At 38.6% G+C, this 24,857-nt stretch overlaps 1 protein-coding gene across 14 annotated transcripts in view; it reads left to right on the top strand.

Annotated features, from left to right (window-relative positions):
* BTRC (beta-transducin repeat containing E3 ubiquitin protein ligase) overlaps positions 1–24,857 on the top strand; it is a 201,387-nt gene that overhangs the window by 17,285 nt on the left and 159,245 nt on the right. The gene's annotated exons all lie outside the window — the stretch shown is intronic.

The raw sequence follows: 24,857 nt of genomic DNA on the forward strand, positions 1-24,857 counted from the left end.
TTTTTCCTTTTCTTTCTATAGCCAGCTTATTCAGCACTATTTATTGAAAAGATTGTTCTTTTTCTATTGCAGGGTCATTTTTGTCATATTAATGTCTATATATGTATGTAGGCCTGCTTTTGGGATTTTCTCAGTAGCTCCATTGGTCTATTCTTGTGCCAATACCACACTGTCTTAATTTCTATATTTTTATATAATAACATTTCTTGATATCTGATAGTATATGCCCCTCAGCTTCCCCTTCCCCCAAGATTGCATTGGCTATCTTGGCCTTTTGCGTTTTCTTTTTTTTTTTCTTTTTTTTTTAAATGGAGTCTCGCTCTTTCACTCAGGCTGCAGTGCAGTGGCGCAATCTTGGCTCACAGCAACATCTGCCTCCTGGGTTCAAGTGATTCTCCTGCCTCAGCCTCGAGTAGCTGGGATTACAGGCACACACCACCACGCCCGGCTAATTTTTGTATTTTTAGTAGAGACGGGGTTTCACCATGTTGGTCAGGCTGGTCTCGAACTCCCTGACCTCGTGATCTGCCCGCCTCGGCCTCCCAAAGTGTTGGGATTACAGGTGTGAGCCACTGTGCCCGGCCTGCATTTTCATGTGTATTAGAATCAGCTAGGCCAGTTGCGGTGGCTCACGCCTGTAATCCCAGCACTTTGGGAGGCCGAGGCGGGCAGATCACCTGAGGTCAGGAGTTGGAGACCAGCCTGACCAACATGGTGAAATCCCGTCTCTACTAAAAATACAAAAATTAGCCGGGCATGGTGGGGCATGCCTGTAATCCCAGGTACTCCAGGTTGAGGCAGGAGAATCGCTTGAACCCGGGAGGCAGAGGTTGCAGTGTGTGGAGATCATGCCACTGCACTGCAGCCTGGGCAACAGAGCGAGACTGTTTCCAAAAAAATAAAAAAGAATTAGCTAGTCAGTTTCCACAAAACATACTTTTATGGTTTTTATTGGAATTGCATTGAATCCATATATAAGTTTTGGGAGAGCTGAGATCTTAACACTATTGAGTTTCATAGTCCACAAAAATGATGTGTCTTTCCATTTATTTAGGTTTTGAATTTCTCTGTTTAGAGGTCTTTATATATCTTTTGTTAAATTATTCCTAGGAAGCAGATGTTTTTAGGTGTTACTTAAAAAATTTAATCCTCTTTGTTGCTGATAGTGCAGAGGCTTTAAATCTGTGGTCTGTGGCCCCTGTACAAGCTATAAACATGTGAATACTTTTTCCTGAAAGATTTGTAATTTACATTTGAATCTGATTCCCACTGGGGGCAATAACAACAAAGATGAAAGAGCACTTAGTGCTTTAGAGTGGATTAGACTAGGGAGGGGTACCAGAGAGGCAGGGAGGCCATTTAAAGTATGTAATAGTCTACACAAGAGACTGGGCTTGAGCTAGGGCAGTAGGTATGGAAAAGGAGGAAAGACATTCAAGGATATTCTGGAGACAGAATGAAGAAGGTTGCTGAGAGTAGGGTAGAACAAATGAAGAAAAAGTAAAATATAGCTGGCATCAGTCATGTTAAGGGCAATTAGAGGGTTATCAAAGCAGTAGGTAGGTAAGGGAAAATGAGTGTTTGGTGGGTGAAGATATTGGGATGGTCCCTAACTATAATAAGGAGACTTTTAATTTAAGATATATTCGTATAAATAAAGATGGGCAGGGCCGGGCGCGGTGGTTCACACCTGTAATCCCAGCACTTTGGGAGGCCGAGGTGGGCGGATCACGAGGTCAGGAGATCGAGACCATCCTGGCTAACATGCTGAAACTCAGTCTCTACTAAAAAATACAAAAAATTAGCCGGGCATGGTGGTGGGCGCCTGTAGTCCCAGCTACTCGGGAGGCTGAGGCAGGAGAATGGCATGAACCAGGGAGGTGGAGTTTGCAATGAGCCGAGATCGTGCCACTGCACTCCAGCCTGGGCGACAGAGCAAGACTCCATCTCCAAAACAAAACAAACAAGACAGAAAAAAAAAAAAAAAGATGGTCAAAGTGATAGAATATATGAGACTTGAAAGGTAGAAAGCTGGGTGATGATTAGATGGAGATTATATATTATTCTGTACTTTTTTGTATATTTAAAAGTATCCATGATAAGAGGTTAAGAAAAGTTTATCCGCATAAAAAGTAGGCTGAACTGAAGATCTCTGGACCAGCTGTACTCAAATTGTTATGTGAGAGAAATATCAGGATTTGGTTTTGAGTAATTTCATAACCGCTGTCTATTGGGAACACAGTTTTATCAAGATCTGCCAGATAAGGAGGCACAAAGCTACAGAGGCCAGGTGCTGCGGGGTGACTAGGAGTTGGGGAAAAGAAATTGACTAGGTGTCTGTTGGCAACTCAACCAGGTGTGTGGACTCAGGGGAACTTAGCAAGGGAAGGTGATATGATTTGGCTCTGTACCCACCCAAATCTCATGTCTAATTATAATCCCCAGTGTTGGAGGTGGGGCCTGGTAGGAGGTGTTTGGATCATGGGGGCGGATTTCCGCCTTTTGTGCTGTTTTCGTGATAGAGTTCTCACAAGTTCTGGTTGTTTAAAAGTGTGTGGCACCTTCTCTGCCCCCCTCTCTTCTTCCTGCTTCGGCCATATAAGATGCACCCGCTTCCCCTTTGCCTTCTCCCGTGATTTTAAGTTTCCTGAGGCCTCCCCAGAAGGAGAAACCATCAGAAGCAGAATTCACTACGCTTCTTGTACAGCCTGCAGAACCATGAGCCAATGAAACCTCTTTTCTTATAAATTACCCAGTCTCAGGCATTTCTTTATAGCAGTGCAAAAATGGACTCATATACAAGGGTATACATTCAGCAGGAGAATAATGGCAGGGAGTCTGGGGCAGATATTCTGGGGAGATCAATAGGCAGAAAGCATCAGTGAATACTAGAAACAGGTAGCAAAGCGTTGCTTCAAGCTTGAACTCAAAAGTGGAACTGGGAAACCTAGCAAGGAACTAAATAATTGATTCATTCAGCCTATACTGATTAGTGTCTATTGTAATAGTTCTACACTTTACCCTGTATAGGAATTATTTGGAATGCATGTTAAAATGTAGTACAGATTCTTAGTTCTTTTTCCCCCCTCTTCCCTTTTACTTGGTATGCCTAAAAAATTGGCATGTTCAGCAAGCATATTAGATGTTTCTGATGCTGATGTTTCTCAGGATCATGCTTTGACAAAATATCTAGTCCACTGTGTGCTGGCCAGTGTATCAACACAGGGGAAGTGGGGGAAATGATGTGGCTAGAACCAGAGTAAAAGGTGAGGCCTTGTACTTGGGAAACACAGCAGGAAGGAGCTGAATTAACTGGAATCAAAAGTGATGGCAGGCCAGTTGCAGTGGCTCACGCCTGTAATCCTAGCACTTTGGGAGGCTGAGGCAGGCGGATCACCTGAGGTCAGGAGTTTGAGACCAGTCTGGCCAACGTGGTGAAACCCCGTCTCTACTAAAAATAAAAAAATTAGCCGCTCATGGTGGCCCAGGCCTGTAGTCTAGCTACTTGGGTGGCTGAGGCCAGAGAATCGCTTGAAACCAGGAGGCGGAGGTTTCAGTGAGCCAAGATTATGCCACTGCACTCCAGCATGTGTGACAGAGCAAGACTCCATCTCAACAACAACAACAACAACAAGTGATGGCAGAATGAGACAAATCTCATGGCCAAGGCTTGGACTCTCTGAATTCCAACTAGTTGGTAGTAAGTTGGTTTCAGAAAACAATTTACTTCTGTAGGCTGTTTGCAGCTAGAGAAATAGTGAACCATGGGAGTAGGAATATAAGCAAGCTGTGACACTTAGAAGAGGTATATCTAGTGGAAGGACAATAGCAACATCCCAGAATGTGGCCACTGAGGTACTACATTAAAATCACATCACAATAAAACTGGTAGTTTTTCCTAGTACTATGAACAGATTGTGTATCATCTTCATTTATTTTAAAGATGCTGTGGCTGGTCCCTCAGCTCATAATCACCATCAGCCATGGCATCTTTACATAGAGGAAAAGGATGTAATTCAGTACAATTAAATAAGGTAAATGTAAAGGTGCTTTGTAGGTCATAGGGTAAGGTGGTGGTGGTGGTGGTGCTTTCACAACAACATTCTAACACAAAGCAATTCATACAGACTCCCAAAGTTTATTGAATAGGCATTCCACTCTCATTCCATTTTACTCTTTAAATATATATTTATTCATGCCTGCTGTATGCAAATTTTTGATTCCAATTTTTTTAATGAACATACAGTAAAATGGATTTTTCTTAACGTACACAGTTTTAGGAATTCTAATATGTGTAGATTCATGTAAACCACAATCAGGATAAGAACAATTGTATCACTCCCCCGCAAAAAAACTCTTAAACTCTTCCTCCACCTCTAACACCCTCTTCCTCACTTCATTTTATGTTTTTGAGAATGTCATATAAATGGAACCGTGCAATATGAAATCTTCTGTTACTGACCTCTTCCGTTCAGCATAATGCCTTTGAGCTAGATTAATCCATGTTTTTGCATGTATCAGGAGTTCACGTCTTACTATTGTTGAGTAGTATTTTATTGTGTAGTGTACCAGACTGTTTATTCACTCCTGAAGGACATTTGGGTTGTTTCTGGTTTTGGTGATTATAAATAAAGCTGCTATAAATAAACACTTGTGTATAGATTTTGTGTGAACATTTTCATTTCTCTAAATACCCATGAGGGAGAATTGCGTGATAAATGTAGGTTTAACCTTTTTAGAAATTGCTATTTTCCAGAGTGATTGTACCAGTTGGCATTCCCACAAGCAATGGGTGAGAGTTCTAGTTGATCTGCATCCGTGTCAGCATTTGGGATTATCAGTATTTTTAATTTTAGCCATTCTAATAGGTGTATAGTGATATCCTATTGTGGTTTCAATTTGTATTTCCCTAATGCATTCCTCGATTCTTGATGCTTTTATTGATGGAGGATCCAACACAAAAGATAATGCATGGTCATGAGAACAAAATATTTGATATGCCTAACTTTAACATTCTATGAAAGACTTCATTAATATTTTTAAAAAGGAGTTTGTACTATTGAATATTCATGGTTTTTCAGTGAAGTTTGAGGTACTCTGAAGCCTATCTACAAAGTTTTAAGTAAGCCATGTGACAGTGTGGATAAGAGAGTGACTTCAGAGCATTTTTTTTTTTTCTGGTGACCTTTGGTGTGTAGAACACTTGTGGCCTTTAATAAACTGAGGAGATAGGATGACCAAAAATTTTTTTATATGCCTGTAATTTTTTTAAAGCAGAAATAAGTGAGAAACGCTTATGGACACTGTGATCAAGATCGTGAACAAGATCATGATCTACATTTACTGATTTCATGTTCCTAGTAGCATAGATCAGTGGTATGATTTTAATAATTCTTATTCAGGGAAGTAATTTAGATGGAGGCAAGGAAGGCTTTCCCTTGAGTAATATATTAATTTGGCCCCATCTATCTCTTCTCCTTTGTAGATCATCCCAAGCAGCAGTCTGTATTATAAGAAGCAAACTAAATGATTGCTAATTAAATGTTTAGTGTTTTTTTTGAGTTGGTTATTAGCTTGAGGTTAAATTTGTTTAATGAGTGAATATGGAAGAATTATGTTTTTCACATTTGGAATGCATACTTGCTGATCATTGGTATGTTACTCCCATTTTATGAAGCTGGAACATAATTTCCTTCTTTTTAATGATTGTGAGTTTTACAGTTATTTAATCTTTGTTTTGGTGGTGTTAGTCATGTCAGTACTTTATTTGCTACCGAGTTCTCAGTTAGGAAATAGGCTCCCAATTATAATTTTTTTTTTTTTTTTTTTTTCTGTTACGACGTCTCACTCTGTCACCCAGGCTGGAGTGCAGTGGCGCGATCTTGGTGCACTGCAACCCCTACCTCCCACGTTCAAGCGATTCTCCTGCCTCAGCCTCCCAAGTAGCTGGGACTACAGGAATGAGCCACCACGCCCGGCTAATTTTTGTATTTTTAGTGGAGATGGGGTTTCACCATGTTGGCCAGGCTGGTCTCGAACTCCCGACCTCAAGTGATCCGCCCACTTCGGCCTCCCAAAGTGCTAGAATTACAGGCATGAACCACTGTGCCCAGCCCCAATTATAACTTGTTTCCATGGGAAAACATCCGCTTTTAAGCAGTATTCAGTAATATATTGAAATGAGAAATAGGCGGTCAAGCAGTGATTCAGGTTTAGTGTTCAGTGTAATTAAGAAAAGGTGACTTAAGTTGAAGAACATTGATGTATCTGTTTTTAAATTGCACCTAATTATAATGACAACTTACAAGATCTCTTTCCTTCCTTCTCTCTTGGAATGTTGACTATAAATTTCACATAATTTAAAAACAATTTAAAAGCTAGTCAAATTAATTGAGAAGAATCCTGCTTTATCAAATTTTGCCTGTAATCATATCCAGACATGGCATTTTGAAAATCAGAAAGGATTGCTTCCACTTATATCAGAGTTTGAAAGTAGAAACTCTTTTCATGTAGGTATGGGTCACCTTTGATTATATGGTAGTCTTCTGAATATGGTCCTCTTACCTGACACATATGCACCTCATCAATAAACTACATACAATTCTTAGGTTTATATGTGGTCATGTTACAAAGGATTTCTTAAGTACTCTTAAATGTGTTCTACTAATGTCTTGTGGAAAAATATAATCTTTTGAAAGCATTCGTGTTAAAAAGAATTAGACGTGATTTATCTCATTTGGACCTGTTCTTTTTCAATGTGTCTTTAAAATGTAGGTACAGTATATAAGAATTCATACTAAAGGATCAACTGAGACTTTGATTTAAATATGTTATAAATTATAGTATGGAGGCCTGCATAATATACTACATATTTTTTTTTCCTAAGAAGCTTATTTAAATGGTTCTGTTAAGTGTAGGAATGTTCTGATGATTATCTTTTTAATTAAAATGAGAAATCTTTGTTTAAAGTGGCACTCGTTTTTTTATGGCCTGTTACAGTCTCTGTAACAATCATTTCTTAAGTCTGAACGTTTTATTTCCAGGAATCCATTTATATAAAACTATGTTTAGACGTAATTAAGGAACGATTCTTACAAAGCTTGTAAATAGCCAGGAAAAAAGGGACAGAAAATAAAACTGACATTCACATTTAACAAAATGATTGTTACAAGGTATGTAATAAGCTATAAAAATACAATAAAGCCCTTTTTATAAGAGTTCATATTTTTTGATCCTTGTTTTCAAAGGTATTTAAGAAAAGTATCAAAGCTTTGCAAAGTGACATCTGTTTGCTGAATGGACTAGTTATAACTTCTTTTGTTTATAACTGACAATACGAGAATTCTACCTGTTTTGTTAGTGTGTCTTCTTTGAAATACCTTGTAATTAGTTTAGATTGGTAGGTAAATTTTACGTTGTACCATAGTGAAAACAAGACCTGGTTTTCAGGTTCTGCTTCCTAGACGTCATAGATATTGGGCATGTTGCTTGACCTCCTTGAGTCTCACTTTCCTCATATAGAAAGCAAAGATAATATCTACTTTTGTACCTCAAAGAGCTGTTATGAGGAGTAAATGAAATTATTATAAATAGAGCAAATATTTTGGAAATTATAAAGGACTGTAAGCATCCAGATCATGTGTCTCTTAAAGATGAATTAGATTTAACAACCTCTTTTTTTTTTTTAATTAAAAAGTAAACTTTAATGTCAAAAATGCAAACTTGGGGAGGGCAGAAAGATCACACACAAGGCTGTCCCTTCACACTTGGAGGGTTGCACAGCAGCCGGGCAGAGGTACTCCTCACTTCCCAGACGGTGGGGCAGCTGGGCAGAGGCACTCCCCACTTCCCGGGGAGGGCAGAAAAATCACACACAAGGCTGTCCCTTCACACTTGGAGGGTTGCACAGCAGCCGGGCAGAGGTACTCCTCACTTCCCAGACGGTGGGGCAGCTGGGCAGAGGCACTCCCCACTTCCCAGACAGGGCAGCGGCTATTAACAACCTCTTTTAATTAGCAAACTTCCTTCTCTTGTTCATGCATTCTGTCAAGTACATATATGTACATCCTTTTTGAAATGACACTTATTTTTCCATTTCCTTGTCTAAGTATAAGTGATTGAAACCACTATTGGCATAGTGGAAATTACACAAGAATTGGAGTCAGAAGACCTGGTTTCAAGTCCTGTCTTAACTACAGTCATGCATTGCTTAACAATATGTGATACATTATGAGAAATACATTGTTAGGTGATTAAGTGGTTGTGTGAGCTTCACAGAGTGTACTTAGACAAATCTAGATAGTATACCTTACTATACACAAATGCCATGTGATAACCTGTTGCTTGTGCAGTTTGTTACTGTACACTGAATCCTGTAAGCCATTGTAACACAATGGTATTTGTATATCTAAACATAGAAAGGGTACGGTAAAAATACAGTGTTATAATTTTATGAGACCACTGTTGCGTATCTGACCATACTTGACTGAAGTGTCAGGGGGTGCATGACTGTATTTTTACTTATTCTCTGACCTTATTCTTGGGTGGTGATAATAATAAAATAACAATAATAATGGCAGCCAACACTTGTAGCTCAGTATATACCGTGCAGGATTCTAGACACTATATATATTAACTCACTTGATCCTCTCATCTTATTAGGTGTGTATTATTATTATCATCCTGATTTACAAATGTGGAAACTGAGGCACAGACAGGTTGTTACTTTTTCCAGATCAAACAGTTTGTGAATGGCACAGCTGGTATTCCAGCTCAGACATTCTAGCTCCAGAGTGAGTGTGGTTAATCATTGTGCTATACTAACCATGTTCCTTAATTTCCTCTTCTCTAAAATGAGAATAACAATAACTGTTCTATCTACTGGGTTGAAGATCCAGTAAGAGAGTACACATAAAAGCACTTTGACATCACAGTGTACCATAAATAGAAGTTATATGTGAACTGTAGAATTAGCATGCACCTTAGAGTAGGTATTTTATAGTTTTTTGGTGGGTGAGGGATGTTATCTTTTGACTTATTTTTGAGAAATATAATTTTGAAGAGAGGTGTTGATGGTGTCATTCTGTGTTCAACTCCTCAGAAAAATTATGAGAAACACACGATGATAACTCATATATCCCTCACCTGAATTATCTAATTGTTAACATTTTGCCACATTTGACTTTTCCTAGTATATAGTTATACTTTCTTTCTAAATTATTTGAGAGTTGCAGACATGATATTTTACCTTCTGCATGTATTTTCTAAGAACAAGAGCATCCTTATTCCTAACCTCAATACAAGATCCCACTCAGGAAATTTAACACTGATCGCTGATAACCTTTTATTATTTAATATACAGTTCATATCCAGAACCCCTAGTTATCCTAAGAATGTCTTTTTTTTTTTTTTTTTTTTTTTTTTTGAGATGGAGTCTTGCTCTGTTGCCTAGGCTGGAGTGCAGTGGCGTGATCTCAGCTCACTGCAACCTTCGCCTCCCGGGTTCAAGTGATTCTCCTGCCTCAGCTTCCCGAGTAGCTGTTATTACAGGTACCTGCCACCACGCCCGGTTAATTTTTGTATTTTTAGTAGAGATGGGGTTTCACCATGCTGGCCAGGCTGGTCTCGAACTCCTGACCTCAGGTGATCCACCTGCCTCAGCCTCCCAAAGTGCTGGGATTACAGGCATGAGCCACCGCGTCCGGCCCCTAAGAATGTCTTTTACAGCTCTTTAAAAAGAAATCCAGGATCCAATCACGTTATATATAATATCTCTTTAGTTTCCTTTAATTTACAGTAGTTCCCTAATGGTTTTTATTCATGAAATTGACATTTTTGAAGAGTTTGAGGTAGTTTTACAGAATGTCCCTCATTTGTTTTTGTCTGATTGTTTTTCCATGATTAGATCAGGGTAAAAAAATTTGGCAGGAGTATAATATATGCTGTGTTTTTTTTTTCTTAGTGCACTACTACATCAGAAGGCATATAATGTCAGTTTGTTCCATTATTGGAGATATTGTTTGATCATTTATTAAGGTTGTATTCACTAGATTTCTCTGTTGTAAAGGTATATTTGTAAGTATTCAGAGGAGCAAACTTGGAGACTGTGTAAATATCTTATTTCACAACATTGTTTCACGCAGTAGTTTTACCATCCATTGGTGATTCTTCTGTGGTAGTTGTAAAATCAACCTATTTATTTTTAGGTAGTTCTAAATAATTTTTTTCTTTCTCAATTTTGAAATGGTGAGTGTTTCCTATTTTGGAAAGACATTACATGGGCTTTATCCTCTTTATTTCATTTTTGAACTTAGACCAATTAAACTGTACTTTTTACATTGTAAAAAAGATAAAGATAACTTTTATCTTTAGTGCAAAACACTACTAAAGCTGCTTAGAGAATTGAGTTAAGTTTTTAAGGGCTTTTTGTAACAAAAAGTATGTCTGAATTCCCTGGAGGACTTGTTGGGCCTTCCCTGGAGATTTTTTTTTTTTTTTTCTGAGACAGGGTCTCACTCTTTCTCCCAGGTTGGAGTGCTGTGGTGCTATCACAGCTCACTGCAGCCTTGACCTCCCAGGCTCAAGTGATCCTCCCACCTCAGCCTCCTTAGTAGCTGGGACTACAGGCGTGCACCACCACGCCCGGCTAATTTTTTTATTTTTCATAGAGATAGGGTTTTGCCCATGCTGAGTTTGCCATTCTTTAGGCCTGGGTTGGGGTCTGAGAATTTGCATTTCTAACTAGTTTACAGGTGATGCTGCTGGTTCTGGGACTACACTTTGAGGACTGCTGTGGCTTCTATAAGTCTTCCTTTTAAAAAAAAAAAAAAAAAAAGGCTAGTCAAGTTCTGAAGCAATTGGTTGTGAACACCTGCACTTGCCATTCGAGCAGATATTTTGCTCATGATTATTTGGACCGTTTTCTTCCTTTCTTCTTTTCTTTCTTCCTTTCTTTCCTTCTTTCCAGGCTGGAGTGCAGTGGTTCGATCATAGCTTATTGCAACTTTGAAAGCCTAGGCCCAGGGAGCCCTCTCGCCTCAGCTTCCTAAAGTGCTGGGGTTACAGGCATGAGCCACTGTGCTGACCTTGGGCTACTTTTCTACTTGTTTGCTTTCTTTAATAGATATGAGAATAATATGGATATAGTATAGCAGAGTAAATTGAAGTTTGTATTAGGGGATTTTGATGAATGTTGGGAAAATTTTGGCAATTGGCTAAATTACTGAATAGGATCTCATTAACCTAGCTAATTCAAAATTATCTATGTTGTAATGAAAATGGTTATAGGGTATTTTATCTATTTATTTATTTATTTATTAGAGATGGAGTCTTGCTATGTTGCCCAGGCTGGACTCAAACTCCTGGGCTCAAAAGTGATTCTTCCGTCTCAGCCTCCCAAATAGTTGCCGGTACCACAGGCTTGTATCACCATGCCCTTTCTAGGTTATTGTAAAACATATTTGTAGCATTTATATTTGTTGAATTTTCTTTACTTTGCTCAATGAAGTAACCAAATTAGGTATCCATAGTGATCAGTTTGTGCTTTCAGTATTTAAGTAATCTCTGTTACACTTTAGCAACTGGTTTTGTTAAGTCTGTGCAATTAGTAAAGCAAGTGGCAAATTTGTTACGTCATAGAGATTATTTTCACTTTTACAGAAGTTGGCCATCAGCCCTCCTTCTTTGAGTCTCCTATTAGAAATACTATAAATATCAGAGAGAAGAGGATGACCTTAATATTTGCTTCCCAGGCTAAATCACAGCCTTGAAGCAGCTATTTCTTTCCGCATAAAAAGTTTAATTTCACGCCCTGATTAGTGCCAGTACGTGCAGGTAGATACTTATGTTATGTAGCTAAACTGATTTGCCTTTGCAAATTACTTGCCAGTCAGCAGAACTATAGTTTCTTATGAGTAGTTTATGGTAAATTATAGTTCTAGTTAGCAAGTTCTGTGTGTTTTTTTAAAGTGTGTATTTATTAGATACGAGTAGGAATCAGTCACTAAATTTTGGCCAGACTAGCAGTTGACTAACAGCTTTTTTCAAAGGCTCAGGTTTGGACTAACAGTCCAGCCAATTAGCAGTAGGAAAGAGTGAGATCTTATTTTCAGTTGATTTGAAAATATACACAGGACCTAGAAAGAGTGGTTTCTGATGGAAAAGACCTAAGGAGAGATTATTTTTCTTATTGAGAAGTAAAATACATTGTAGTTAAAAATTGAGACCTTTGAGAGGCTTAAAAAATAGGAAGATCCACTGAGGACAAGACATAGAAGGTTTTGAAATCGTGGGACACTACTTAACTGAATTTTTAATTGCTTAATTGAAACTATGGAGTTTTAAAAACTTTTAAGATGAACTGGGGCCAGGTTTAGTGGCTGTCACCTGTAATCCCAGCACTTTGGGAGGCTGAGGTGGGAGGATTGCTTGAGGCCAGGAGTTTGAGACCAGCCTGGTCAACTTAGCAAGACCCATGTCTCTACAAACAGAACAAAACAGAACAAAATTAGCGTGGCATGGTGGTGCACACCTGTAGTCCCAGCTACTTGCTTTGAGGCTGCAGTGGGCTATGATTCCTCCGCTGCATTCCAGCCTGGGACACAGAGTGAGATCCTGTCTCTAAAAAAAAGAAAAAAAAAAAATTAGCCGGGCATGGTGGCGGGCACCTGTAGTCCCAGCTACTCAGGAGGCTGAGGCAGGAGAATGGCGTGAACCCGGGAGGTGGAGCTTGCAGTGAGCCGAAATCGTGCCACTGCATTCCAGCCTAGGTGACAGAACGAGACTCTGTCTCAAACAAAAAAAAAAAAAGAAAAAGAAAAAAAGGGAAACTGACTTTTTTTGAACTTGGATGAAGGATAGATGAGATGAATTAGAAGGAAGCAAAATACTGTTTCCTTAATAAATGTATCATTTGTCTTATCTAAAATGTCACTAAATTTGCATGGAGTCATAGGATTTAAGAGTCTAGAAGGACCATCTAATTCAAGGCTTTTTTTTTTTTAATTTAGTTTTTCTATTTTCTTTGTTCTTTCTTTCTTCTTCTTTTTTTTTTTTTTTTTTTTTTTTGCGTGTTCTTCTACTTGATAATTCAAGGCTTCTTAACCTTTTTTTGGTTATGGACTTCACTGAAAATCTTGTATCACAGGATCCTTCCTCTTCCCAGACATACACACACACATATGTTTTGTACAAAATTTCAGGAGGTTCAGAGATCCCTGAATCCTATCTATGGACCCTGGGTTAAGAACCCTGATCTAGCTTGGTTTTTTTTGATTCTTGCATAGTATATTTTTATTTAAAAGGTTTTGCTGATAATTATTATTTTAATATAACTAAGTTGTGACCTGTTTTAATAAGGGTCTGACTGTAAAACTTGAGCTTCATCATAAAGTGCCATTTTGAGAAGCTAATGAAATGTTGAGTATGTTGCCTAGTAGTGTCAGGAAAAATGGTACAGAGATGACTTGGCTGGTAGTTATCAAAAGTCCTCCCAGAACATCCTGTTCTCATTCCCCTAGCTATTCAGGCAAGCGGCCACAATTAATCCCTGTCTATGATGATGTAATTTTACTTTTCAGGATATATGGACAGATACACTTAAATCCTTTGATTATTATTCTACTGATATTTCCAGGACCTTTCTATTTTTATAAGTTTTATTAAAGATGTGGTATAACCAAGCAAATGCCCAGCAAGGTCAGTTTACTCTAGTAAGTACACTCTGCATCTAGAAGCATGTGGAATAAACTCTGTTCTGTCAAGGTCAGCCTTAAACATTGTCAACATGTTCACTTATTTATGCTCTGCAGTTCTGGGGAGGCCTGAGAAACATTTATCTTCTTTTCTTTTTCTTCATCCTCTTAAGGTATCAACACTGACAATGCTATCTATCTAATTAGCTCATTCAAGAAAGACTTTTTTGTGATAATTTTAGATCAGCAGTACACTTTGGCCAGAAAACCTGGTTTGGATTTTATCTTATGTTATCCCACATGCTACTTAGAAAAAGAGTTTTTATGAGATATCGATAAAAAGTATTGTGGAATACTTCTTTTTTTTTAAAAATGAGCACATGAAGAACCAAGGACTTGTTTGACTTGCCAGTGTCACAATTGATGACAGCCTGAATTAGAGCCCACATTTCCTAAGTCCAAGTCTAGTTGGTGCTTTTCCGAGTCTTTGCTTTGTTTGTGGTTTAGCTTGTGTTACTTCTACTGATAGGTGAATTGGTGGGGGGTGTTTTTAATTAGTACTTTTGTGATTCGTTTAAGAAAGCCTTCCCTAATTTAAGATCATGAAAATAGCCTCATATTTTCTACTAGAGACTTTTTGAGTTTTGGTTTTTACGTTTAGAATTTTAGTCTTTCTAGAATTGATTTTTGGGTTTGATGTGAGGAAGGGATTCCGTTTCACTTTTTTCCATATGGATTTACAGTGGCCCCCAGCATCATTTATTGGAAGAACATGCATTCTCCATCAATCTGCAGTGTTATCTCCCTCATAAATCATGTCATTACATGCATTGATCAGTTTTTGGACTCATTCTGTTCTATTGTTCATTTATTTATATCAGTGCCATACTATCTTATTCATATAGCTTTTTTTTGGGCAAATCTTTTCTATTTTAAAAAATTCATATTAAAAATTTAACATAATAAGTGTACATATTTATGGGGTATATACTGATATTGTGATACATATAGTGATCAGATTAGTAATTAGTGTATGTATCTCAGTCATTTATTTTTTTTTTGTATTGGGAACATTCAATATTCTCCTTCTAGCTATTTGAACTATATAATATTTTATTATTAATTATTGTCATTCTACAGTGCTATAGAACACTAGGACTTATTCCTCCTATATAGCTCACACTGCTTTATAATACACCTTTTTTATGGTAGTTAAGGTCTCATACCTTATTTTCTTCTTGGCTATTTGTGGCTTTTTATACCTTCATGGGACTTTTTTTTTTTTTTTTTTTTTGAGATAGCCTCACTCTGTTGCCCAGGCTGGAGTGCAATGGTGCGATCTTGGCTCACTGCAACCTCTGCCTCCTGGGTTCAAGCGATTCTCCTGCCTCACCTTCCCGAGTTGTTGGGATTACAGGTGCCCACCACCACACCCGGCTACTTTTTTTTTTTCTTGAGACGGAGTCTTGCTCTGTCGCCCAGGCTGAAGTACAGTGGCGCGATCTCTGCTCACTGCAAACTCTGCCTCCCAGGTTCAAGCGATTCTCTTGCCTCAGCCTCCTGAGTAGCTGGGATTACAGGTGTGTGCCACCATGCCCAGCTAATTTTTGTATTTTTAGGAGAGACGGGGCTTTGCCATGTTGGTCAGGCTGGTCTTGAACTCCTGACCTCAGGTGATCTGCCTGCCTCGGCCTCCCAAAGTGCTGGGATTTCAGGTGTGAGCCACCATGCCCAGCCTTTGGAAATTTTTATAGACAGCTTGTCAAGTTCAAAAGCAACAAATATCTAAAGGCAAAAATATACTAAACCTATTGGGATTCAGGTTAGTTGATTCTTGATAGAAACCAAAGTATGGAGTTACTTCAAAATTAAAAACTAAAATTTGAGAACTTTTAGCTAGGAAAGATGGCTTTCTTTTGTTTTGTTTAGAGGAGAATCTTGCTCTGTTGCCCAGGCTAGAGGGTAGTGGTACAATCATAGCTCATTGTAACATCAACCTCCTGGGCTCAAGTGATCCTCCTGCCCCAGCCTTCCAAGTAGCTAGGACTACAGGTAACACCACACCACACCCGGCTAATTTTTATTTTATTTTATTTTTATTTATTTATCTTTGTAGAGACAGGGTCTCTCTCTGTTGCCCAGCTGTTCTCAAACTCTTGGCCTGAAACAATCTTCCTGCTGTGGCCTCCCAAAGTGCTGGGATTACAGGCAGGTGCCACCGCCCCGCCTGTGTTTATTGATTGATTGAGACAGGGTCTCATTCTGTTGCCCAGGCTGGAGTGCAGTGGCATGATCTCAGCTCACTGCCGCCTCGACCTCCTGGGTTCAAGTGATCCTCCCACCTCAGCTTCCCAAGTAGCTGGGACTACGGGTGCCCACCACCACGCTTGGCTAATTTTTTTGCATTTTTGTAGAGGTGGGGTTTTGCCATGTTGCCTAGGCTAGTCTTGAACTCCTGGCCTCAAGCAATCTGCCCACCTCAGCCTCTCAAAGTGCTGGGATTACAGGCATGAGCCACTGCACCCAGCCCAGCCTGTTTTATTCTTAATGTTAAGAGATAGTTGGATATGATGAAAGAGCACTTTATTGAGCCAGATCACTTAAGCATTTGACCTTTAGACAAGTCTTTTATTTATGTTAGAGTTTCTTAGCCCTTGGGCCTTGGCCCTCTTCTCTTTCCTGTCTACACTTTGTTCCTAGATGATCATCTATTCCTTTTGCTTTGAAATACCATCTGTGGGCTGATGATTTCTAATGGGCTAATAGTCTCTAACCCATCCTTTTACTGTGACTTCTACCTTTATGTATTCAACTGATTATCCACTTGAATGTTGCATAATTGTGATTTTTTGTGGTTTTTTTTTTTTTTGCTGATCTTCCCATACTAATAAATGGTGCCACCATTTATCCAGTTACTGAAGCCTGAAACCTGGAATCATCATTGGCTCCTCACTTTTTCTTATGCCGATATGCAATTCACAAGATTTTATCTGTTCTACTTCCAAAATACATCTCAAATTCGTCTACCCCTCTCTGCCTACACTGCTATCAACTTACTTTGGGTTATTATCATTTCTTTTATGGAAAAGTTTAACAGTTTTCTAGCTACTCTCCCCTTTAAATCTAGTCTGTCTCCGCACAATAGCCAGAGTGATCTTTCAGAGATCTAAAATGTTCTAATATCTTCCTTTTGGACTAAAGCTATGCATGGTAAACTTTGTTGTTTTGCCTGGCAGAGCTGGTCCTTTCCCACCTATGTCTTTGACCCTGTTAGGTCATTACTCCCAGTCTTCAGTTACAGTCAAGTTACACTGGCCTTTTGCCAAACACCTTTTTTTTTTTTTTTTTTTTTTTTTGAGACAGGGTCTTTCTCTGTTGCCCAGGCTGGAGTGCCATGGAATAAACACAGTACAGCTCACTGCAGTCTTGACCTCCTGGGCTCAAGTGATCCTCCTGCCTCAGCCTCTGGAGTATCTGAGACCACAGGTGCACGCCACCATGCCTGGCTAATTTTTAAATTTTTTGTACAGACAGGGTCTCACTATGTTGCCCAGCCTGGCTGACCTCTTGGGTTCAAGCGATCTGTCTACCTCAGCCTTCCAAAGTGTTGAGATTATAGGTGTGAGCTAAATTTGCCAAACTCTTGCAAGACCACTGTAAGGCCTTTGCATTGGCTGTTTTCTCCAACTCTGACTTTTTGGTTGAGTCCTTCGTTTATCCTTTATATCTCAGTTCTAATCACCTACTTAGAGCCTACCCTATCTAAAGTAAATGCCCCTTTCCTTATTTGTCTATTATTTCTACTAGAAAAGAAAATAAAGCCCATGATAGTAAAATTTTGTGTTTTACTCTTGAGTATATCCCAGCGCATGACATGTGGTAGACAATAAATACTTGTGAAGTCACTCACTTTCTTTTTTTTCATTTTGTAAACTGGAAGCTGATGATAAACTGCCCATCCTGCTTCCTGGAGTCATTGTAGGGAATAAATCAAACAGTGTTTATGGGAATAAATCAAACAATGTTTATCAGTTTTGATGTCCTGGTATGATTTTTTTTTTTTTTTTTTGAGACGGAGTCTCGCTTTGTTCCCCAGGCTGGAGTGCAGTGGTGCAATCTCTGCTCACTGCAAGCTTCGCCTCCCGGGTTCATGCCATTCTCCTGCCTCAGTCTCCTGAGTAGCTGGGATTACAGGTGCCCGCCACCACGCCCGGCTAATTTTTTGTATTTTAGTAGAGACGGGGTTTCACCATGTTAGCCAGGATGGTCTCAACCTCCTGACCTCGTGATCCTCCCGCCTCGGTCTCCCAAAGTGCTAGGATTACAGGCGTGAGCCACCATGCCCGACCTGGTATGATAATTTTCAATAAATGAGCTTTAGTTTTTTAAAAGACATTAGAGCAAATTTGAGAAAGTACAAAATAAAAAAAAGCAGCCTGCCATCCCACACAGCCACTTTTATTTAATTTTGTTTGTCTTAAAAAAAAAAAAAAAGAAAGAAAGAAAAACAACAACTTTTAAGGGTGAATGTACTGTCCAGCACTCTCTTCTTTCTAATTTTCCTGTCCCAAGCAGCTTCCAAACACTTTAAGGAGGTGCATCAGTTAAGATAGATTAATTTTATACTTTTTAAGACTTGTAGGGAATTCATTTATGTATTTTGAAACTTGCGTGGAAAGAAGTAAATACAAATGGTTCTTTATCAAATTTAGAAATTTTACTCTTGATAATTAAAGTTTTTATAAGAATTTTGCCTAAAGAACTTTTCTTGAAACTAGCCTGTATATAATCAGGATTTCTTGATATGGAATACAATCTGATTTGTCTTTTAAAACAACTTGTACAGGTTACTATTTATCCTGTGTGGTAACTACCACTCCTGCTGTGATTCAAATATTTCAGCCCTTAAGCAGTTATATTAGGCTTGGGGAATAGTGTAATTTGAAGCCCTTGGAACATCTTTTTGAATTAGAAAAGCAATTCTCTAAATAAATATATTCAACTGGGAGAACTACTTTTTTGAAATTTATTACTTTGGAATATATAAAGTTTGGTCATCTTTGGAAGTAGAGATCTAATTTACCAGCAAATGGAGTTTATAATACTAAAATATAGTATTGTTTGCAAATAACATTCTTTGTTTTTGTGTCTTAGGTTAATAAATTGTCTCTGAGTCAATTGTTACAACAAATACCAAATGGAAAAATTGCTTTCATTTCTTAGCATAGGCACAACCTTCGTAGTTCAGCCTTCCCAAAATGCTCTTTGTTCATCTGATGTATGTTGGAGAGACTCTTTATAAAAATGGCAATGTTGACATGTACCTTAATTTGCTATGTTCTTTTAAAAATAAATTTGGGAAATTTGCTCTCTAGAACAGGTAGCCTCCTAACCCATCAGAAACATTTTAAGGACTTATCCTAAATATTTTTACTTCTTAATTTGCAAATTGCAAATTGTACTCATGCCCTGCCATCATTAGCTACTATATTAAGGCACAATATATACACTTAGGGTAAATAAATATAAATAAGTAAATATATATGTGTAAATTGTGTCCAGATAGTTGTAATGATAATGTCTTTGGTTTATTCACATATGGTTAGTTCAATATTATTTTTACCTTGTAAAGTGACTAATGAAGGGCTTGTGCAAAGAATTAGAGAAGAGTCAATTGACAGTTTACTTAAAACTAACTAATATTCTTTTTTTTTTTTTTTTTTTTTTGAGACGGAGGCTTGCTCTGTCGCCCAGGCTGGAGTGCGTGCAGTGGCGCTATCTCAGCTCACTGCAACTTCCGCCTCCCGGGTTCAAGTGTTTCTCTTGCCTAAGCCTCCCATGTAGCTGGGATTACTGGCGTGCGCCACCACGCCCGGCTAATTTTTGTATTTTTGATAGCTACTGGGTTTCACCATGTTGGTCAGGCTGGTCTCAAACTCTTGACCTCGTGATCTGCCCGCCTTGGCCTCCCAAACTGCTTGGATTACAGGCATGAGCCACTGCACCCAGTGAAAACATTCTTAAATTCTGAGCACACTTAAGTTTTTTGCAATATGCCCAAAGAGAATGAATGAGGGAAGAAACCATTGGCAACCCCTTTGTGTTGTGGAATTCCCAATCTTCAGTAAGTGACATTTAACCATTTAACATCAGATTAGGGGAACACGTATCAAAAAAATTTTTAAAGATTATTTTTTAAACTAAAAATTAATTGAAAGTTTTTTGTTGTTGTTGTTTTCTTTTTGAGACAGAGTTTCGTTCTTGTTGCCCAGGCTGGAGTGCAGTGGTGGCATGGTCTTGGCTCACTGCAACCTCCGCCTCCCAGGTTCAAGCGATTCTTGTACCTCAGCCTCCCAAATAGTTGGGATTACGGGTGCCCACCACCACACCTGGCTAATTTTTTTGTAGTTTTAGTAGAGACAGGGTTTCACCATAGTAGAGACAGGGTTTCACCATGTTGGCCAGACTGGTCTCGAACTCCTGACCTCAGGCGATCCACCTGCCTCGGCCTCCCAAAGTGCTGGAATTATAGGTGTAAGCTTCCGCACCCGACCAATTAAAAGTTTTAATATTCCCCCTGTGGTGCTATATATGTATACATAGGTTTTCATCCATGGTCCTGGTTCATAACTCCCATATCCCTTTTTATGGTCTTTTGTTAATAATGTTGGGTGTGTTAGGCCTCAGCCGCAGACCTCAGGAAATAGTCTGTCTCCTGCCCTTCTTTCACCTGCCCCAGGGCAGGACTCTAATCTCCCACCACCTCCTTTCTGATTGTGGATCTTAAGACCCTCCACTGAGAGGGTCCCACCTCATACCCTCGTGGGAGGAAGGAATGCTTCCATAAAAACTCAAGAGGACTGGGTTTGGAAAGCTTCTGGATAGCTGAACACATGGAGATCCCTGGAGGGTGGTGTGCCCAGGGAGTCATGGCAGCTCTGAGCCCCTTCACCCATACCTTGTTCTGTGGGTCTCTTCATCTGTATTCTTTGCAATATCCTTCATAATAAACCAGCAGATATAAGTAAGTGTTTCCCTCAGTTCTGTGAGCCACTTCAGCAAATTAATTGAACCCACAGAGGGGATCATGGTAACCCCAACTTGAAGCCAGTCAGAAGCTCCAGAGGCCCAGAGTTGTGACTGATATCTGGGGATATGGGGGACAATCTTGGAGCTCTCAAGATGAGGCCCGAGGCTCTCTTTTAAGGGGTGTTCTGGATAAGTCATAGCAGTTAACAAGAATGCTAGGACATACAGGGACACATAATTCATCAGTCCTGTCAAAGTACATCACAAAAATCCAGTATCATGATTCCAACAGCATTTCAGTCTTGGGGTTAGGGTTGAAGTTAGACAAAACAAAAACAAAAACAACCCACATTTGGTCACAGAGAAGTCTTCTGTGTTGATGATTATTGTAGTATGAGAGTAGTGGAAAAACACGAGGTTGGAAAGAGTCTTTCCCTACACACTCCCCCACCCTGGAGGATCATCTTGCCTACCTCCTGGCATGTGTACACCCTGCTTTGGAAACCACCTTGCCTCACACAAGGGATGAAAATGCATTGTGGCAGAATTTAGTTCTTTGTCTTTTCTCATTTTCTCTCCAGATTTCATATATTGTTGAAAAGCAGTTGAATGAGAAAACTAATCTTTCGAACAAGCATAGCCAGTGTAATGCAGACTTCGTAGACTGTAGAGCATGTCCCTCTAAAACTGAGTGTATAATTGAGTCTGTACCTAGGACTTCCAGGGCTTTTAGTAATTAAATGATAGATTTTATAGAACGCAGACATTGTTTAGCTAAAAAGAGATATTTCCATCTCAATTCTATTTAGAAGATATTATGGAGCTAGAGGTGGAGATCTATGACTAAGGGCATGTTGAATTTTTTTATGAAAGAAGACTGGTAATTAATTTTTTATGATAATGTATTCTTTCAATTTGGAAATGGTTTGAGTACGAACTCAATTATTTTCAAATATAAATTTTGGAAATGGGATATTTTTAGATCTAATTGCCGATGACTAATATAATGAATCTTTATAAAAATACTATTTTTTATCTTGGAGGTTGGGGGACATGTAGATGTCGCTTAAAATCACTGAAAAAGTATTCTTTTTGCAGCATCCTGCTTGCCTGGCTTGTGGATTTCACCTTGTTTCTGCTGGGGATATTAGTTTGTTTCTTAAATAAGGATTTTTGTCTATTTAAAGACTCAGTTGTCTAGTTTCAAAGGTAAAGCTTAAAGCAGGTCCTTCTTCCGCTTCCCTACTCCACAAAATACATAGTCACAGACTGACTAGTTATGAGTAAAACAAAAGCAAACTGCCTCTTAATCTAGGAACAGAGAAGAAATAAAGAAGTCCCTATTTCAGAGAGAGTAAGGGTTAAAATTCTTACCAGTCAGGGCAGGATATAACACTCTTTAGAAGAGTGATAAGGGCTTTCCCAGTAGCCTGCAGTTCCCTGTAGAGTAGTACATGGCTAGACTTGTCAGATTAGGGCAAGAATAGCAATTTGACCAGTGAGTTCCAGCAGGTGTAACAGCAAAAGCACAGATTTCTTACACATACATGTAATGCATGTCTGCTTATAGCAGACAGCCCTTGAGATGAGGTCTGAGGTGTTCTGGATGAGTCATAGCAGTTACCAAGAATGCTAGGACATGCATGCACAGATAATTCACCAATCCTGTCAACGTGCATCACAAAAATCCAGTCTCACATGATTCCAACAGCAGTAGCGCCTAAATTCACGTTATTGCACTGTAACAAAATTGTATCATCTTGTGTATAGCCTAGGATCTACTGGCTTCAGCTAATGTAGAAGTCATTATCACTAGGTGGCATTTGCTTGGGGAGTTGAGGCCTCACACAGAGGGATTTTCCTGAGGTTTCCTACCAATACAGCAAACTCTGAGGAAAGAAGAAGGTAGGGTTGGAGAGAGATGGGGTTTTGTATATTATTTCAGCCCATTCCGTTGGTTTAATTTTCGTGTGAGAGTCTAGCCAGGCAGGCTAGGATTGGAAATTATTTTGTCTGACTCTTTGCCCCCCTTTTTTCCCAACACCCTCTGTGCTGCTGTTCTTCCTCCCTTGACTGTAAGTAGTGTAACCCTCCCTTTTGCTCCAGCTGCTTTATTTTCATTATCATTGTCTAGGAGTTCCTCATTTTCCTGAGTGTGGAAAAGATTCTAAAGAAAAGACCTTGATCCAGTAATTAATTTTGCTCTTAACATTTACAGACCCTTCCTCTCCTTAATAAAAATGGCTAAAATACAAATTGTTAAATTGTTATTTCAGAATTTGAAATAACAGTGGATTTTTTTCTTTAAAAAATGAACTTAAAATGATCATGCTATGAAAGATCTTAGATTTATTTTTGGTTCTCAAGTTTGGTTAATAAATTATATTTTTCAGTTCATTGCATACTACAAAATTTATTAAATTATCTCAGCTGTGATTAAAATTAAAATGTATCTTGTTACATTAGTATGTGAAAATTAGTTCTATCCTGTAAAAATACTACCATATTATGAATAATCTTTTACATGCCTGTAGGGGACTAATGGGAAATTTAGTAATATTTGCATATTTTTTCCTTAAATAGTAGTAATATTTCCATGTTTTGTTTGTAAGCGACAAATATGTGTATATATATTCATAGGTATTTTTTATATGATGGGAGAAGGTTTTGTATTTTTGTTTTTTGCCTCAGCTTTCCCAGCTGTAGGGAGAGGTTTTTAATATATCTTTGTAATTGATCAAAGTTATAAGGGATCTGAATTTATTGATTTAAGCTATTAAAGATAACCTTTGCATACACAAAGTTCTGTTATAGCGAATACTGGTACAACAAAGAGTCATAACAATAGAGTTCTTTAAAAAACACACTGTCTTTGCTCTCATTTCCCAACATGATGGACCTAGTAATGGATATGGTGATCTAGTAGCCAGAATATTTTAAAATTTTTATACCACCAATTAGAATAATGCTTTTCTTTAATTTTTGTCAATGAATGTGAGTTTTTATAAATGCTCATTTTATACTGTAAAAGTAGTTGAACTTTATGAATTTCTGCAAGATTCTGCCACTATGCGAAAACTTGAATGGGAGGTGAAGATTTTTTTTTTTTTTTTTTTTTGGTAGAGACATGGTCTCACTGTGTTGCCCAGGCTGGTCTCGAGCGAGGTAAAGATTTTAAATGGAGTTCAGCTAGTATTAAGCCCACTACTCACTTGTTCTGTGGTACTCTTAACAAATAATGTTGGATTACGACAGCAAAATATGTGGTATAGAACTATTTTCATTTTTGATCTACTTAGGACAGGTATTAATGGACACTTTCTCATAGCTCATAATCATGTTGGTATTGCTGTCTCTTGTTTGTGAAAGTCTGTGGAAACATCAGTCACTACTAACGGTAGACAGTCTTTAGATTTCAGCAGATATTCATCAGGGTTTGTTGATGTTTGTTTTTACATGATGAAAGTCCCTATCAAAGTAATTCTATCTCCAAAAGATTTTTTTTTTTTTTTTTTTGAGACAGAGTCTCACTCTGTCACTCAGGCTGGAGTGCAGTGGCATGATCTTGGCTCATCGGAACCTCCGCCTCCCGGATTCAAGCAATTCTCCTGCCTCAGCCTCCAAAGTAACTGGGATTACAGGCATCTGCCACCACGCCTAGCTAATTTTTTGTATTTTTAGTAGAGACGAGGTTTCACCATGTTGGCCAGGTTGGTCTCAAAGTCCTGACCACAGGTGATCCACTTGCCTCGGCCTCCCAAAGTGCTGAGATTACAGGCATGAGCCACTGCGCCCAGCCTCTCCAAAAGATTTTAAAGTTGGGTGTTATGTTATTGAAATAAAATTCTTATATAAATTCTCTTATTTACTTTGTTAGTGGGGAAATCCAGTATCCTTAAGAATACAATCCTAAAATAAAGTTGTTACATATTGCAGAAAGGCAGAGTGATTGTGTTGTTATGGCAACTCAAATGGGGAAAATGAAAACAGCCCAGATAAGCTGCAACCTGTTGTCATGGCAACCACAGTTGTGGAAATGATTAAAGCTAGTCTAGAAAGGATGTATTGCAGCTTTAGTCCATTGAAAGTAAATAGTGTAAGAAAAGACAGGGAGAATTGGTTTTTGACAAAAGTTAA

The sequence above is a fragment of the Pan troglodytes genome, chromosome 8 (assembly GCF_028858775.2).
Source record: "Pan troglodytes isolate AG18354 chromosome 8, NHGRI_mPanTro3-v2.0_pri, whole genome shotgun sequence".
Lineage (NCBI taxonomy): Eukaryota > Metazoa > Chordata > Mammalia > Primates > Hominidae > Pan > Pan troglodytes.